Genomic DNA, 19,349 nt, shown 5'->3' on the forward strand with positions numbered 1-19,349 from the left:
CATATGTGTTCTTAAGGCAGTAAAAAAAACTTATATGTGATTCAATCATGCTCATATGTGCTATAAGGCAGTAAAAAAAAATGCATATGTGATTCTACCATGCTCATATGTGTTCTAAGGTAGTAAAAAAACTTTATATGTGATTCAATCATGCTCATTTGTGTTCTAAGGCAGTAAAAAAACTGTATATGTGATTCTATCATGCTCATATGTGTTCTAAGGCAGTCAAAAAAACTCTATATGTGATTCTACCATGCTCATATGTGTTCTAAGGCAATAAATTTTTTTTATATGTGATTCTATCATGCTCATATGTGTTCTAAGGCAAGCAAGAAACTGTATATGTGATTATATCATGCTCATATGTTTTGTAAGGCGGTAAAAAAAACTGTATATGTGATTCTATCATGCTCATATGTGCTCTAAGGCAGTCAAAAAACTTTATATGTGATTCTATCATGCTCATATGTATTCTAAGGCAGATAAAAAACTACATATGTGATTATATCATGCTCATATGTGTTCTAAAACAGTAAAAAAAACTCTATATGTGATTCTACCATGCTCATATGTGCTCTAAGGCAGTAAAAAAACTTTATATGTGATTCTATCATGCTCATATGTGTTCTAAGGCAGGCAAAAAATTGTATATGTGATTATATCATGCTCATATGTGTTCTAAGGCAGTCAAAAAAATTGTATATGTGATTCTATCATGCTCATATGTGCTCTAAGGCAGTAAAAAAACTTTATATGTGATTCTATCATGCTCATATGTGTTCTAAGGCAGACAAAAAACTATATATGTGATTTTATCATGCACATATGTGCTCTAAGACAGTAAAAAAAATGTATATGTGATTCTATCATGCTCATATGTGTTCTAAGGCAGGAAAAAAAATGTATATGTGATTCTACTATGCTCATATGTGTTCTAAGGCAGTTAAAAAACTTTATATGTGATTCAATGATGCTCATATATATGCTAAAGGTAGTAAAAAAACTGTTTTTTTGATCCTATCATGCTCATATGTGTTCAAAGGCAGTAAAAAAACTGTATATATGATTCTATCATGCTCATATGTGTTCTAAGGTAGTAAAAAAACTGTATACGTGATTCTATCGTGCTCATATGTGTTCAAAGGCTATAAAAATATTATATAAAAGGTCAGTAGTGATAAACAAAATATACTGAAATAAATTATATCCAAAGCACCTATGTTAAGGCAATCAAAGTGATATGAAATCTAACGACATGCAATATATCACATGAAACTTTCATACCTGAGAGGCACCTGCAATCAAAGTTCCCCTGTTCTGCAAAAAACTGTTGAACTCATCTCGGAGAATGTCGGCAATTGTTTCATGGAAGTAATCACGTATTGTATCCTTAACGATCTGGCGTACATCATCACCGGAAAGAATAGGATGCTTGGAGCTGATGTCGATGGGAGAAGTCTGTGAGCCGTGACTGGAGGAAGTAACGACTGGTGAGGTGTTCATATTACTCCCAAATCCGAACACACAATCCTTTTTGGGTTCACCTGCTGTAGTCACCCATGCTGCAGGATCAAATGATGAATGCTGAGTAGAGTCATCGCCATATCGCTCTACCATCTGTTCATATGCCTCTTACAAAATAATGTTTACAGTATGCATTAATAATTAAGAATTACAATATTTATGACAACTTGTATATTATAATGATTATTAATACAATAAATACATACCGTTATCATTCTCGCCTTCTCTGATACGAACTCTCCTGTGGTCTTACGTTTATGTGTTTCAACTAACATATTCTTGTATGGTGCAATGCCTCCTTTTTCTGCTTTCTACGAAGTGAAATGATAACAGATTTAGTTAACAGGTTTGCAACAATACTTATAAAATTGATAATATATATATATATATATATATATATATATATATATATATATATATATATATATATATATATATTCTTTAGGTGGCTCTCAAAAGTCCTAGATCCACCTGTGTGTAGATGGGCTTCAAGCATTTTCGCTCGATTTTGTGCAGCCTTCGATCCTCGATTTTGAAATGCATCTCCCGCCCACTTGTCGCATATTCCCTCTCAATAATCTCTCCTGACAGTAATAGGGCCATGACCCTTCCACTGTAGTGGATCATCTATTCCGCCAGATGATTTTTTTGCTGCATTCTTCATATTGTGTAGCATGTCTGCAAATTGATTGACAAGCCACCTTCTGCCACACCTTCCTTGCATCATGTTCCTCTATCGTAGTCGCGAAGCGATTCAAAGCCTATATATATTGTCAGAAAGTTAGTAGACATGACTATAACAAAAAATTAAATATGAAACACATTAACTATGATAGATGACTGTATACAATGAATGAGGACTACAATCTATCTATCACCTCTTTTGGATACTCTTTCTATTGAGCGACTAGTCCTGGTAGATATTGAAGAAGCGAATTCCTAATATCGCGTACTACTTCTTGTAGCTCAAACCTCGTGCTGCACATGAATTGGTACACAGTAAATATCAATATACAATATTTATAAGATATGCAATAAGTGAAAATAAAATACGTACGGTCGATTATCGATATACACTATTCGAATGAGTCTTCTTGTGCCAGACTGAGAAGACTCTGCATCCTGTGTTGGCTCCTGACTTGTATGATCAACTGGTGTAGGTGGGTCATGTACAGACGAAACATCATCTGTAAAAAAATACATTAGAAATTCTCAGAATGCGCATTTCAACTAATCAAGCATCTAATTAGTTAAATGATATACCTATCAAAGGAGCCTGTGGAGATGAAGGTTGAGTCTGACTACTACTAGATGAACAACCACTGTAAGCTCCACAAACCATATTCTAACAAATAAAAAATGTCATGCAATACATTCAAATTGTTTTAAATCATTCACATCAATGTAATACATTTCAATACATTCAAATAATTCAAATCAAGTATTGCAATACATTCAAATCATTCAAATAATTGGAATACCTGCAAATAATTCACATCATTGCAATACATTCAAATCATTCACATCAAGTATTGTAATACATTCAAATCATTCACATCAAGTATTGCAATACATTCAAATCATTGGAATACCTGTAAATCATTCACATCATTGCAATATATTCAAATCATTCACATCAAGTATTGCAATACATTCAAATCATTCACATCAAGTATTTCAATACATTCAAATCATTCAAATCATTGGAATACCTGCAAATCATTCACATCATTGCAATACATTCAAATCATTCACATCAAGTATTGTAATACATTCAAATCATTCACATCAAGTATTACAATACATTCAAATCATTCACATCAAGTATTACAATACATTCATATAGAGGTTTGTATTACAAGATTTTTCTCACTAGCATGAGAATTCTTCCTCATCACTTGTTTGACTTTCATATTCTTATTCTTTTTCTTATTTATTGTTTGCCCACCCACATTCACTCGTGCATTAAAATTGTTTATAAATTCTTTTTCATGAAACGTCCAATTCTGATAATCACTCACAAAACCCTTCCTGTGTAGGTGATGTCTAATGCCATGAGGTTCTATAAATTGGTTGTTCTTACAAATCTTGCAGGGACACCTAATCCGACCTGTAGGATCCACTATAATGTCACTTGCCCTTGCAAACTCAATAAAACTTTCAACACCATCCATATATTCATGCGATAACTCATTGTCAACTATCTTATGGTACATCCATTCACGGTTTGTAGTCATTTTGTCGTATGATGTTACGAATAGTATCCTAACCAGTTAAAAGAGAATCATCAGTATGATGAAGAAAATATCAAATTTATCATGCAATATATGATGTCATACAATCACAAGAATTATGATGCGTGCATTGATAACTTAATATTTTCATGTGCAAACTATTCATAACACGATACATTTATTTGAAGCATGCTTTCATTATACAATTTTACATGTACGTCATAATCAAATTGAAAGTAACTACATGCAAGCATTGATACAATCATATCAAACATTTTAATATATCGAAAACATTCATATCAAAAAAATGTCAAACATGTACCTGCAACAAACACACTCCAATATCCCGCTAACTACTACCATGCATAGCATGAAATTTATACTAAAAAAATAAGAACACTTCTATTCTCATAAATTAAAATCATGCTCAGCATGATCTCCAAACTCCAACAACAACAATCCTAGATATCAACAACTAAGTGAGTGTGTGAACAATAAAGTGTTGCATCCAATATATTAAATAACATGTGGTGCGCTTGTATCACTTACTCACCACGAGTATTTACCTGATTTGCTTTGTTTTTGTCACTTACTTACCACGAGTGGAGGGGCAAAAGCGGGATCCATTTAGAAATCTACAAAAGACACTGTGTTAAAATGAAGTCACCCTCTATCGAAAGAAAAAAAATTAGAATAAATATCGAAGTCGGACGGGATTCTGGCGAGGTGGAACGCCTCCCAGGCGTTGACCACCTCTCAGTTCGTCCCGACTGCCCTCGAGTTCGACAGACCAATCAGTAGGCCAACGATGTACGACAGCAACACGAGGTCTCCGGAGGTAGTGATTGTCCTCCGAAGCAGCAAGCATAGGGTGATGTCGTGGTTCAGGAGCCCAAACCGTTGCCCCCCTGCCAAAAAAAAATGAGGCAAGAGGGGTGACCCCCTGCCGAAAAAAAATGAGGTAGCGTTGCCCCCCTCCCCCCTGTCGGAAAAATAGGGGGGCGACCCTCTGCCCGAATAAAAAAATGAGGCAGAGGGCGACCCCCTACCGGAAAAAACAAACGAGGCAGGGGTCACCCCCCCTACTGAAAAAAAAAGAGGCACGGGGGCGACACCCTGCCTGAATAAAAAAACATGGCAGGGGGCGACCCCTTGTCGAAAAAAAAAATGAGGCAGGGGGTCGCCCCCCCCCCCCTGCCGGAAAAAAGTGGCAGGAGGGCGACCCCCTACTGGAAAAGCTGGAGGACGACCCCCTGCCCGAATCAAACAACGAGGCAGAGGGGTTGCCCCCTACCGAAAAACACAAAACACGACAAGGGGGGCGACCCTCTGCCCAAATAAAACGAGGCAAGGGGTCGCCCCCCTACCGGAAAACACAAAACGCGGTAGGGGGTCGACCCCCCTACCAAAAAAAACAAATGAGGCAGGAGGTGACCCCCTGCCGGAAAAGCAGAGGGGCGACCCCCTGCCCGAATCAAACAACGAGGCAGGGGGTCGCCCTGCCGGAAAACACAAAACGTGGCAGGGGGGCGACCCCTTGCCAGAAAAGCAGGGGGGCGACCCCCTGCCCAAATAAAACAATGAGGTAGGGGGTCACCCCCTTGACGGAAAACACAAAACGTGGCAGGGGGTCGCCCCCCTGCTGGAAAATATAAACGAGGCAGGGGGGCTGACTCCCTGCCAGAAAAAATAAAAGGGACAGACACCCCTTTTATCGGAAAAAACCTAAAAATTGATTTACCTGGGAGTCGCCGGGCGGTGGATCGGGGGGCGACGGGCCGAGCAGCAGATCGGGGAGCGACGGGCGGCGGGCGGTGAAGGATTGTGTCAGGCGACGAAGGATTGTGTCGGGCAGGTGGGAGAGACGAAACAAGAAAGAGGAAAAGGGCTCTGATTAGGGATTTATGCAAAAATTAATGACGAATTTGGCGACGAACTAATTCCGTCACAAAGCCATCGTAAATTTAGATGACCAGTTAGCGACAGAATGTTTCAGTCGCTAACGTTGTCGCTAAGTAGTGACAAAAAAATGTCCATCACCAAATCCATCGCTAACCATCGCGTGTGTTGCGACAAAAACCTATTGTCGCTAAGTTGTCACTAACTAGCGACAAAAGTGTTCCGTCGCTAGTTCCGTAAATATTATAAATGTTAGCAACATATTATTTTCTCTCGTTAATCTGCCGTAACTTGGCAACGAAAAAAATCCGTCACAAATATTCGTCGCTAATTGGCAATTTTCTTGTAGTGTACGAACGATTGAACCTCGTACCAACAAGCGAATCCCATTCCACAGAATTTTTTCGCAAATTTTCAAAAATGGAAGCGAGTAATTTTCAAAACCAATTTTCAAAACTTTGGTTGAGTTTGACTCGCAAAATCGTTTCTCTCTCTCACAGAGGGAGGAAATTTTTTTTGCGATGATAACAGGTTTGGCGACTGTGATGGGACCTATCTTCGCCTGATCAATTGTGTGCTTTGACTTATCTTAATTATCAAAATTGTGTTCTATGGAATGTCCGCTTTACTTTCTGATATCATGTAAACCTAGGAGCCTAGGCTTGAACCCAGCTAACATGAATTACATGTAGACTAGGCATGGTTTGGTAGGACCAATTGAGGAGAATTATTCATGCTCACTTAGACCTAGGTCTAATACAACACTCCTCAATCTAGGATTTGTATAAAAACAATGTTTGCTTCTTCAAATTTTCAAAATCTTTATCTCTTTAGGTTTTAGGGCCCTTTGTTTGCTTGCATGTGCTCATGTTCTCAAAACCACCCCACCTATCTCTACCCGGTCTTCACGTTGCTGGGCTCTCTTCTAGAACCATAGTTCGGGACAGAGCCTCACAACTAGGCCATTTATTTAGGCTAACGCCCCCTTGCCACGTACCAAGGGCCATAGTCCAATGTATATCGGCAGACACTCAAGGATGTTAGGAAAACACAAGCCTAGAACCGTAGTTGAATTTCTATGCCACGTACATCGAGTCTCAGCTCGAGTATATCGGCATAGCACGATTGGACACGACTGATCTGAGCCTAGAGTCAGGATTAGGATCCTAAAGCTCTTTCAAAATTGATGAATTTAGAGTCAGCTTCTTAGGGAGTGCCGTATGTGCATAATTGTTTATGTAGAATGTGATTGAATGCATTCCTCTTTTATTTCTCATTTCCCTTTTACTTGCCTTTTACATCATTTTCCAAGTTTCATCTATTTTTCCAATAGTTTTATCAAAACCCTGGACGATTTTCAAAACCTCATATTTTTCCTCAAAAAGTTCTGGCGATTTCCCTTTTCCTGCCTTTCCTCTTGATCTCAAATTTCCAACCTTATTTTGATCCTGCCTGCAATTTTTCAAATGTTCAAATCTTGTCAAACTTCTTTTCTTCATATATGTCTTCCAAATTCTATTCAAAATTTTTGTCTCTTTCCAAGTTCTTAGACATCTCCTTCATCATCTCTATTTCTCCCAAAAATCCTTCAGTCTAAGCCATTCCTTTATTCTGCAAAAAGCATTAGCATTTCACCACAGTTCAAACAAGGTCAGAAAAGAGAACAACACCAAGCATTGTTGAAGAGATGAGTTCTCTAAGGCCAGTCAAGAAGCAGGACCAGACAAGTGAAGTTGACATTGATCCAGTCATGTACAGGATGTTTCAAAAAATGATGACAAATATGCTATTAGAGCTACCCGAGTCAAGCACCAGAAAGGAACCAGCCAAGCAAAATGATCAACTTCTCTAGTTCAGTCCCCATCATAAAAGGAAAGGTTAAGAGAAACCAAAATACAAAGACTGGAGCACTGATCGAAAGTTCACCCCTCTAGATTAGAAGCTCGAGACTATTTTAGACAATTTGCTCGCAAAAGGCATGGTTCATTTATCAAAAGTCGTTAATCCCCTGACAATGATGGGTAGATTCAAAGAACAATTTTGCAAGTTTCACCGTGTAATAGGACACGATACAGAAAATTGTTTTGTCCTCAAGAATATCGTTCAGGATCACGTTGAGAAGAATATTCTGGGGGAAAACAAAATAGCAGACCAGCCGGTTTTCCTAGCCAAACCCGTTCAATCCTGCTCTCAGCAGAAAGCAAGCACTCAAAAGAAGCCAAAGCATGAAGGTTGGGGTTATGACCGCAAGCTCACTCCTCTAGATCAGCCCTTTGAAAAGGTCCTTGAATACATGCTAAACAAAGGAATGGTTAAACTTCCAAGAATTGTTAATCCTTTGGTCGCTCTAGGAAAATGGAAAGATCGCTTCTGCAAATTCCACCGAGCTACAAGGCATGATACTGAGCGATGCTTCATCTTCAAAAATATCATTCAAGACAGTGTTGACAGGAATCTCCCCATTAAAGAGGAGGACCAGTCGACCGTTCTGACCGAGCATTTCCCTAATCATTCATGAAGATGACAAATGCCAATGCTTTCTCATTTCCATCATTTTTGTTTTTGCTTCTTTGAATAAATGTAGTCTCCAGTTGCTTTCTTTAAAATTGTCATCCTTCCTCCAAGACATCAATAAAATCATCAGTTTTCCTTATATTTGGAGGTCATTTTCTTCATAATGTTATTTTCTGAACTCTCATGCAATATGCCCTTTGTGATGAATGTTTTTCCATGAAAAAATTCTTCTTGCCTTCCTTCTCAGATAATCTCTCAAGTTCACAGGGAAGCTCATTACCAATTATGCATTACTTTGTTATATTCCTTCAAAAATATCTTTTTCTTCATGGTTGACGACCTCGCCTAGGTAACAAGGCATATCTTGGTTGTTTATTTTTTCTCATGGAATAACAACGCAATTGTCGCAATCCCAACAATAATCTCATCTCTGGTAAAGGGATATCCTTTAAATTGTCAACCCAATTTCAGATCTTCATCCATTATTTTCATTCTCCAAGTCATTGCCTTCAAGAATTTTCCCTCATTCTAATCATCCCATTTGTCTTACAGAGAGTTTCGGCATCGTGGAATGGTTCAGACCAGATCCGGAAAGAAAACAATGTCGCTTCAGCACCCTAACAGTAGCAACGATCAAGAGATGGATTCACCGCGATCTGCTAGGAACCAAAGTCAACAAACCAATGATGATGTTGATCCTCAGATGTACGCTTTGTTTCAGAAAATGATGAAGAAAATGTTGAATGAGAAAGCAAGGGCCAATTTAAAAAAGATTTCTAGCAAGAAAAAGGCTAAGGGCCACACAGTGAAGAAGCATGTGAAGGTATCCAAAAGATGGAGTCACCATGAAGACACATCCGATGAAGCAGAGTCAGTGGATGACACCGTTGAGGAGTGTGAGGCTCAGCAAGCTTCTCAGAAGATGACTCAGGGGCAGGGGTCAACCAATAAGCTAAAAGATCAGTCTGCTAATGACTCTAACCAGTCACAACTCAGAGACGTGGTCAAAATAGTTAAGGATCTGCAAGCCCGCGACAAGGGCAAAAGGATTTTCATAAGCGAAGATTTCTATGATGGTTTAAACGGGGATGACAACCTAGAAAATGTCCCCTGCAAATTTATCAAATTTAATGGGACTGACAATCCCAAGGCTCACCTGGCTACGTTTTTTGCAGAATGCAATCGATTCAATCGGGACAATCGAGCTCTCTTCCTTTGTTTCTCTCACAGTCTGGAGGGAACGACTGCTAAATGGTACTCAAAACACATAAATCCCATCGAGTTGAAGGAATTCGGTAAAGTGGTCAATCTGTTCATTGAACGATTCCTTTTCAACACTGAAGCGCTGCCAATGTTGAACCATCTCTATAATACAAAGCAAAGAGATAATGAGAAAGTTAGAAACTTCATCCGCAGATGGAGGGGCACTTGCAATAAAATGAGAAATACCATCTCAGAGGAGCACACACTCCAGATTATTCTGAACAATTTCTCACAGCCTTTGAGAGGTCTTATCTCCACCTCGCCTTCTAAATCTTTCATTAAGCTTACTGAATGAGCCGAGCTAAAATTATCTTTTGATAAGGAAGTAATTTTTGATCTTTTACTTGCCATTCTGCTTGAACTTGATTGACGATGAGCAATGAGTCGCCATAAGTATGCACTTTCCTGACATTGAAGTTTTGTAGAATCTTTAGGCCTTGTATCAAACTTTCATACTCGGCCATATTATGGGTGCATGGGAAATCAAGCATGAGGGAAAAGGGAATAATTTCTTTCTTAGGAGTGATTAATAAGATCCCAATGCCTATCCTTGACATATTTTTGGAGCCATCGAAGAATAAATTCCAGGCTGGAGATTGTTGAATATTGCAAATCTGCTCATCGGGGAAGTCATCCTCGGCTTTACCATCATCCGCCAAAGGAAAGTGTGCAATTGCTTGGCCTTTGATAGATTGCTGAGAGACATACTCCAAATCATACTGCATCAGTAAGACTTGCCATTTTGCGATCCGTCCACTGAGAAACGGTTGCTCTAGGATATATTTGAGAGGATTGAGTTTAGATAGAATCTTAATTTCAGATGCCAACAAATAGTGTCTCAGCTTCTGACACATCCAAACTAGAGCCAGACATGTCTTCTCTATCTGAGATTATTTCTTCTCATAATCGATAAAGGTCTTGCTCACATAGTAAATAACACGCTCTATTAGACTGCCCTCTTCATATTGTGCCAAGAATCCGCCGCAAGCAACTTGATTAACCGAAATATATATCAAGAGGGGTTTCCCTAATTCTGGCAGCTTTAATATAGGAGGATTGAGAAGATATTTCTTGATGCGTTTAAACGATTGTTGACATTCTGGTCCCCATTCAAATTTCACTCATTTTCTGAGTAGATGATTAAAAGGCTCACATCGCATGGCCAAATTGGATATAAATCAACGAATTGATTGCATGCGTCCCTGGAAGCTACATAACTCTTTGAGATTGGTCAGAGGCGGCATGTCAATCATGGCCTTGGCCTTAGCAGGATCTACTTCTATCCCTTTCTTGCTAACCAGAAAACCTAGCAGTTTGCCTGTCTCGACTCCGAAAACACATTTTTGAGGGTTAAGTCTCAACTTATAAAGGATGAGCCGCTTAAAGACTTGCTCAAGAGCTTCGATGTGATCTTCTTCCTCTTTGGACTTTATGAGGATATCATTGACATATGCATCCATGATTTTGCGCATCTGGTCGTGAAAAATGATGGCTATTACTCGCTGATATGTCGCTCTAGCATTCTTCAGCCCAAACGTCATAACTGTATAGCAGAAAGTACCCCATGGTATAGTGAAAGATGTCTTGGATTGGTCACGAGCTGCCAACTTGATTTGATTGTATCCAGAGTATCCGTCCATGAAAGAAAACATGGCATGTCCTGCCGTGCTATCGATCAGAAGATAGATGTTTGGAAGCGGCTAATCATCCTTTGGAGTTGCTTTGTTGAGATTTCTAAAGTCTATGCAAATTCTCACTTTTTCATTCTTCTTGGGGACGACGATGACATTAGCTAGCCAGTCTGGGTAGTCAATAGTTCGAATGAACCCTGCTTTGAGTAGGTCTTCCAGAACTTTTTTGATTTGCTGCTCCACTCGGGGATCCATCTTTCTTAATTTTTGCTTGACTGGTTTGATGTCTGGTTTCAAGACGACGATGCTTGACTAATTTTTGATCTAGACTTGGCATATCCTCGTAAGTCCATGCGAAGACTTCTTCATGCTGTTTGAGAAAATGGATGAGCCTTTCCTTTTCTGCAGGATTCAAACTGGTGCCGATCTTGAGAATTTTAGGATTATCCTCTGAACCAATGTTGATGTCTTCGGTCAGATCTTGGACCAGAGTTGATGGTTTATCCTATTTCTGAACTGAGGCAAATTCTAGAAATTCTTGAAGAGACAGATCGAACTCTACCAACTCATCCGACTACTTCGTAGCCTTGTTGTCCTCTATTCTGGCTTTGATTCGATTAATTACTGCTGGTCTCAAAAAACCTTTGGGTTGAGAACGAGCCTCTTGATTAATCGAGACGACATTCTGAAATTTAGAGAAGAAGCTTTATTCAGGGAGGATCACCTATCATAAAATGGCATTCGGAAATGAAATTGTAAGATTGATAAAAATGAGGAGATAGAGCAAGGAGATAGATGACATCCAGATAGACAAAGAAATTTTTTATTGAATTTGAATTGATTAAATGACAATGGTAGAATGAGACATTATTTTGATGAGAAAGAATGGAAAAAGAATGACAAATATTATTCTCAATGTGCCCCTTTGATGAAAATAGTCTTCTTCTGCAATCTTTTTTCGGAGAAGCCCAATCATGCTCTGTGAGGATGATGCTCTGGGATCACTCGTTCAATCCGCCCACCTTCGTTTTTGCCCAAGCCTTCAAAAGGTTGGTACCCATGTTTTAGTAGCAGATTGAATCCTTGCTTAGCTTTCATAAATTGGGGAAACAACGGATGCTCTATGAGAGTACTGTAATTGAGCCGACCTTCGATCTTGAAAAAATGAGGACCCCTCCATCGGGTCATGGCTACGTATGCATTGATGGTGCGGGTGCTTGGAGTATCTCTAGACTCTTTTCGAGACTGACTTCTTCTTTCTCCCTAATGGTAGGGATATCCGTAGTGACACTAGGTCTAGGGATCATTGGCTGTGGAAGCCTTTCTTCTAGATCTTCTCCCAGTACGGTTGTAATCATTCCGCCTTTCGACCACTTGATACATTGATGCAGAGTAGAAAGTACTGCATTTGCATTATGGATCCAGGTCCTTCCGAGCAGCAGGTTGTAGGTGGGTGGCACATTGACCACATGAAAGAGGACTGAGTGGACCGAATAGTTGATAAATATTTCCAGAAAAATCTTTCCTTTAGCTGTCTGTCCATGATTATCGAATCCATAGATGGTGATTGGATCCAGAATGTATTCCTCCTCTTTGAGACCTAAAGCTTTGGCGGTCATCTCAGGACATATATTGAGGCTACTGCCTCCATCAACCAATACATGGGGTACAGTCATTCCCCTGGTTCTGACGATAATATAGAGCGCATTGTTGTGAAAAGTATGAGTCTTTGGCAAATTCTCATATGAAAATATGACCAGTACATTAGTCATGGCTTGATTGACAATATGGGCCATATTTTCAGAAGTTGTACTGGGTTTTACTTTGATTTTTTTCAGCAGATTGTCCAGTACTTGTTGATGCTTAGCAGAGGCTTGTGCTAACTCCAGAATTGAGACATTGGATAGGGCAGTTAATGGCTTCTAAGTTGATGTCTCTCCTTTTACCGGAATGGATTTGATGAAGCATTTGGGGAATCCGGGAATCATCCTAGCGACTTCTGGGGATGCCTCTGTAGGTTCCACATATATCTTTAGCTTGCTCATGGCTGAGATAAGATCTATTTTTTTATTGCCAGGCAGCGTTTGGTGTAGTACTAAAACTTGATGTTGTACTTGAATGTCTTGCTTTGAGCATGGAGTTATGTGATCTTGAGGCTAAAAAGGTTGTTCAGTGACCATTGCCATAGAATGCTGAGGGAACAAATGGTTCAAGATGTCCATCTTTTTTTCTTCAGAACCTTCTACTAGAAGATTCTTGTCAATGTCGTCCTGAATAATATTTTTGAGAACGAAATAGTTCTCAGTACTGTGTCCCACTGTCCGATGGAACTTGCAAAATTGGTCTTTCAATCTCCCCATGGGAACAGGGGGATCAGCCAACCTAGGCAACTTGATCATTTCTTTCGACAACATGTACTCGAGCACATCCTCAAGTGATTGGTCAAGGGGAGTAAACTTTCTATCATAACTCCACCCTTCATGCTTGGTCTTCTCTCGTGGCTTTGGTCCTTGCTGAATTGGGGAATGGGTTTTCCTTTCTGATCGCCCTTGGAGTTGCTTGTATCATAACAACAGTCTTTCTTCTGCCCCTTGTAAGGATTGCGGCTGTTATTGCTGGCAGAATATATGAAATGCGCTTTCTTTTTCTGCTCACCCTGGTGGTTATTCTTGAAAAATGTGAAGCCCTCATAGACTCCATTCTCCACGCTTAGCTCGAGCCATTCGGCTCGTTCAGTCAGCTCGATAAAAGTCTTGGATGGCGCAGTGGAGATTAATCCTCTCAGAGGCTGCGAAACATTGTTGAGGATCAGGGATAAAGCATGTCTCTCTGATATGGGATCCCACATTTTGTTGCAAGCTGACCTCCGTCGATGAATGAAATCCCTTGCCTTTTCATTTTCATTCTGCCTTAGATTGCAGAGATGGCTCAATGTTGAGAGCGCCTCCGTGTTGAATAGAAATCGCTCAATGAATAAGTTCACCACCTTGTCGAATTCTTTTAATTCGATGGGATTTATGTATTCTGCATACCATTTTGCAGCGGTTCCTTCTAAGCTGCGAGGAAAGTAGAGGAATAAAGCTCTATTGTCTCTCTTGAACCTAGAGCATTCAGCAAAAAACATGGCGAGATGTGCTTTGCGATCGTCAGAACCGTCAAACTTGATGAATTTTCAAGAAAGGTTTTCAAGATCATCATCCCCTTCTAAGCCATTATAGAAGTTCTCGCTGGTGAAGACTTTCTTGCCCTTGTCCTAGGCTTGTAGATCTTTGACAATTCTAGCCATTTCCCTGAACTATGCATGCAACAGATCTTCTATGACCTGACTTTTTAGTTTGCGGGCACCCCTTTGCTCCCGGCCACATTTCTGAAATGTTGGGGGCACCTCATATTCTTCATTGGTATCTTCCGTTGATTCTGTTCCATCTGAGATATCTTCTGACTGAACCTGCTTCTTGGAAGTCTTTATGGATTTCTTAGCCTTATATCCTTGGAAATTTTGTCTGAATGGGTTCTTATCTGAGCTGGTCCCTGCTTGCTCGCTCATCATTTTGTTCATCATCTTCTGGAACATGGCATACATCTGCGGATCTATGCCATCGTCCTCTTGTTGGCCCTGACTCTTGACTGAACGCGGGGAGTCCATCTCTTCTTCTGAAGCTGATGAGTACTGAGATGATGTTGTCTTTCTTCTTGACCTTGTCTGAACCATCAAATGCGAAGAACTGTTCTATCTGCAAGGTAAAAACTTGGTTAAATACTTGAGAATGGCTTTGATTTGAGAAGAGAATGTTTGCTGAGAATATGGTAGACAATTGGAGGATTATCCCATCGAGCTGTCGCGGGAGCCACGACAATTGTGATGCCATTCTTTGCGAGAATGAACAACTGAAGACATGCGAGGTCATCAAATCATAGTAAAAAAAAAGACAAGGAATTGAAGAGAAATATTATTTCATTGATGATGAATTTAACAAAGAGGAGTCAGACAGACAATTTGCCACCATTCATGATAGTCGGCAGACACTCTAGAACCGGGGAAGAGAGTAAGAGTAACAAAGGACTTCCAGCTGTAGCGGCCAGAGTGATATGCTTCAGACCATTGTGCGGATGTGAGGTCGAATTCTGCCATAGCCCCTAATAGTAGCCGAGCTTCTATGTATTGTTGTCTCTGCGAAAATTGTCGAACACACTGCTCTGGTTGATAGTAAGTGCAGAAGAAAGGTCCCAGTAGCTTAAATCGCTTGCCATAAGCATACATGTATTTGGGAGGAGATAATTATCGATAAAAGTAATCCCACATGGCTTCCTCTTCTTGAATGTCGTCGATCATGGACTTGTACTGCGCCATGGGAAAGAGCTCTTGACCACTATATCTGAAAGAACTTGTTCGGGATGGAATGTGCTGGAAGAACCAAGACTGAAGCGCGTAAGTGCACCCTTCAACTAAGATGGACTCTTCGAGTGTGAAGCGAGTCAACCCTCGGTATAGGAAGGCGAGTGCTGCCAAGGCTATGGAGAGACGGCTGGTCTGTCGACTTCCCCATCTTCGAAGGAGCTGAACTATCCTGACATCTACCTAGTTCTGTCCGTCTAGGAAGAATGTCAGTCCTACGGTGCATAGAACCATTGCATTCTAAATTCTTTCTCGAGCCGTTCTTGACAGTGAGCTGACTTCGACGAATGTCCCATATTGTTGGTATAAGTCAAGTAGATGAACATATTCATTCCCATCCATCTGAATCAGAGGCCAGGATCGACGGCCTGTCAAACGAGCTAGGGAGTCTCGGGGGTCCAAACCCTTGATATTAATTAGGAATTGTTGCTCCAACGGATCTCTGGGTTGACCAACTGGTTCTGGTAATCCCATGATCTCAGAAAATTCATCCATTAAAAGAGTCATCTCTCCCCATGGGAACCAAAAAGTGCAGGTACGAGAGTTCCATCATTCCGCCATTGCATGGATTAGATTACCATTAACTGTCAGTTTCCCCACTGCAGATGCCAATTCCAATCCACACTCGCTTAAATGGTCCGGGAATATTCGAGAAAAGCTTTTGAGCCACGAATAGTACTACCAAAGAATGAAGGGTCCGGTGTTGAGGGCTTGATGTTCAGGACGACATTATCGCACCTCGTAGGAGATGTGACCTTCGGGAAAAATAAGATCAAGCTGACTGGATGCCATTAGACTGGAAAGTGGAGGAAAAACTCTGAATTAGACTTAGGAAAATATGAAAGTTTTGAAAACTTGTAGGCAGGATAAAAATGAGATAGAAATTCAAGGTCCAGAAAAAAGGTAGGAAAAGAAAGTCACCCAGACTTTTTGAGGAAAATAAGGGATTTTAAGAAAATCGTCTAGGGTTTTGAAAGAAATAAGAGAAATATTTTAAAAAATGAGGGTATTTGGAAAAATCACCTAATATTTTGGGAAAAATTAAACATGAGGAGGATAAAAGGGAATGTAAATAAAATACATACAATCACATCCTGCACAATCATTTATGCGCATACAACATTATCTAAGAGTTTGACTCTAAATGCATCATTTTGAAAACAGCTGTAGGACCCTAATCTTAACTTTAGGCTCAGATTATCTTTATCTAATCCAGTTATGCCGATATACTTGAGTCGAGACTCGAAGTACGTGGCATATAATTTCAACTCCGGTTCTAAGGTAAGGTTTTCCAACATCCTTGAGCTCCTACCGATATACTTCGGACGATGGCCCTTAGTACGTGGCAGGGGGGCGTCAGCCCAAATAAGTGGCCCAGTTGTGAGGCTTTGTCCTGAACTATGGTTCTAGAAGAAAGCTCAGCAACGTGAAGACCGGGTAATGATAGGTAAATCGGTTTGGAAAAAATGATCACCTGCAAGAAATAGAGGACTCTAAAACCTAGAGAGATAGATTTTTGAAAATCTTTGAAGAAGCATACACTGTTTGTATTCAAATCCTAAATTGAGGGGAGTTGTATTAGACCTAAGTCTATGTGAGCATGAATATATCACCTCAATATGGTCCTACCAAACCATGCCTAGGCTATATGCAATCAGTGTTAGCTGGGTCAGAGTCTTGGCTCCTAGGCTCACATGATATTGAAAGTAAAAGCTGACATTTGGAGAACACAATTTTGATAACTAAGTTAAATCAAGCACATAATTGATCAGACGAGGACAGGTCCCATCATGGTCGCTAAACCTGTTATCGTCGCAAAATTTTTCCCTTCCCCGCGAGAGAGAGGGGAAACCTTCTGCGAGTCAAACTTGACCAAAGCTGAAAAATTATTTTGAAATACTCGCCTCCGTTTTGAAATTAGCGGGAAAATCCATAAAATGTGACTCGACCTGTTGGTACGAGGTTCGACCGTTCCTAGTGCCTTTACCAGGGGTAATCGAACCAAGGATCAAATATGTGCTCGACTTAGTTTATTTATCAAAATTGATGTTCTATCCTAAATGCACAGAGAATTCAGGCATGTGCTATGAAGCTTAAAAAAATGTACATTGAAAAATATGATGTATGCTTCGAAAAACATTTGGAAAAATGATGGGAAATATTTTTGAGTAAAGAAAGAGGAATCAATTTCCTAAAGAAACCCTGATAAAATGATCTTGATGAAAATAACCTTGAGAAAACCTTGAAGGTTTAAGGAAAATCGATTTTCCTAATCTTGGAGTTCGAGATCAAAATATAATTTGGAAAATCATGAATTGGATTTGGATTTTTTTTGAAAGTTCTTGAAAAATTGAAAGGGATTTTGAGAAATTGATTTCTAAATATCCTTGAGAACATATTTTTTGGGAATTCTAACTTTAAAAATCGATTTTGAACTTTGGAAAATAGTCGAGAATGCTTGAAAACCTTTTTAAGAATGGAAAATTCAAATCTTTGAGAAAATCGATTTTTGAAGAAATTTCAGGATATCTTTAAGAAATTGATTTTCTTAGAACGGGATTTTCTTGAGAGAAACCAGAGAAATGCATATAATCTCATGGTGCAGACTAACTCGAATGAATGAATGCTATCTTATGAAGATATTCAGAAAAAATTTGAGGGAAAATATGCATTTTGGAGTCAAATCAAGATAAATCCTTCACATATTTTGACTATGGCCGTAAATATGTTTGGAATTTGACTTGTTTAACTCAAAAACATTTTGAAAATTGAGAAATATGCTATGACTTTTAAAAGTAGCCTAATAGTGTAGACTCAGTGTGGCTAATAGGAAGATGTTGAATCTGGGTCTCGTCTATATTCCGACTATGGCCATAAATATGGACTCTACCGAGTTCATCAACTCCCTAAGAGTTGGTGCACGTGCCATTTGTGTTTCATCCATAGTGATTTCCAAAGAAAAATGCATGATTCATACAATCAGGATATTGCAGAAATTCAAACTATATGATATGCATCCTAATCTAAGCGAAAAAATAGCTCTTATTCCATCATTTATTTTACATTTACATCAATGAAATAAAAGAAACTCTAATTCCTCCTTTCAAGTGTCCCTGCAAAACTAGAAATTAGATTAGTATAGATATGTAGGTTTTTCCAGGATTTTCCGATAATATCCAGAAATTATCGGATTTATCTGGACATAAACCCAACCTGATGCTTCCTTGATATGATTATGATTTAAAATCATAAAAGTGTAAGAAAAATAGGATAATAAAGATCTAAAATTTGGAATTATGGTTAAAATGATAAAAATACCCCTAATATTGAGGTTATACCTTTTGAAATCAGGGTTTTTAAAGGAATTTTGATAAAATTTGAGAATTTTGAAATTCAAATTAAACCAAATGATAATGACATGAATGATGGGACATGATGACATGCTACTAAACATGATGGGACTCTAAAATCAAAAATAATATTGGCCAAAATGGTGAATTTTGCTTTTTTTTGCCCAGATCTGGATCCGCGGGAGCCCAGTTTTGATGGTACGGTTAACTCGAATATCAAACGACTTTCAAATTATACCAAATTCGACAAAGAGCATCCCTTTACCCTTAGAAACAGTATAAAATAATAAAATACATGAAATGGTATGATTTAGATGCAAATTTTCAAATAAAATTCTAAAATATGCAAATTTCGCCTGCGGGCGTGAGCCAATGATGATATTTTACACAATAACGAAGCAATCTACCATAGAAATGCCTAATATTTTATAGAATGATGAAAAACATAAAAATTAACAACTTTGGATTTTACATCCCTGGAGTTTGACCTATGACGCATTTGGTAGCAGAGACCTATTTTTGATAGGCATAGAATTAA

The sequence above is a fragment of the Nuphar pumila genome, chromosome 10 (assembly GCF_984573655.1).
Source record: "Nuphar pumila chromosome 10, dmNupPumi1.hap1.1, whole genome shotgun sequence".
Taxonomy (NCBI): domain Eukaryota; kingdom Viridiplantae; phylum Streptophyta; class Magnoliopsida; order Nymphaeales; family Nymphaeaceae; genus Nuphar; species Nuphar pumila.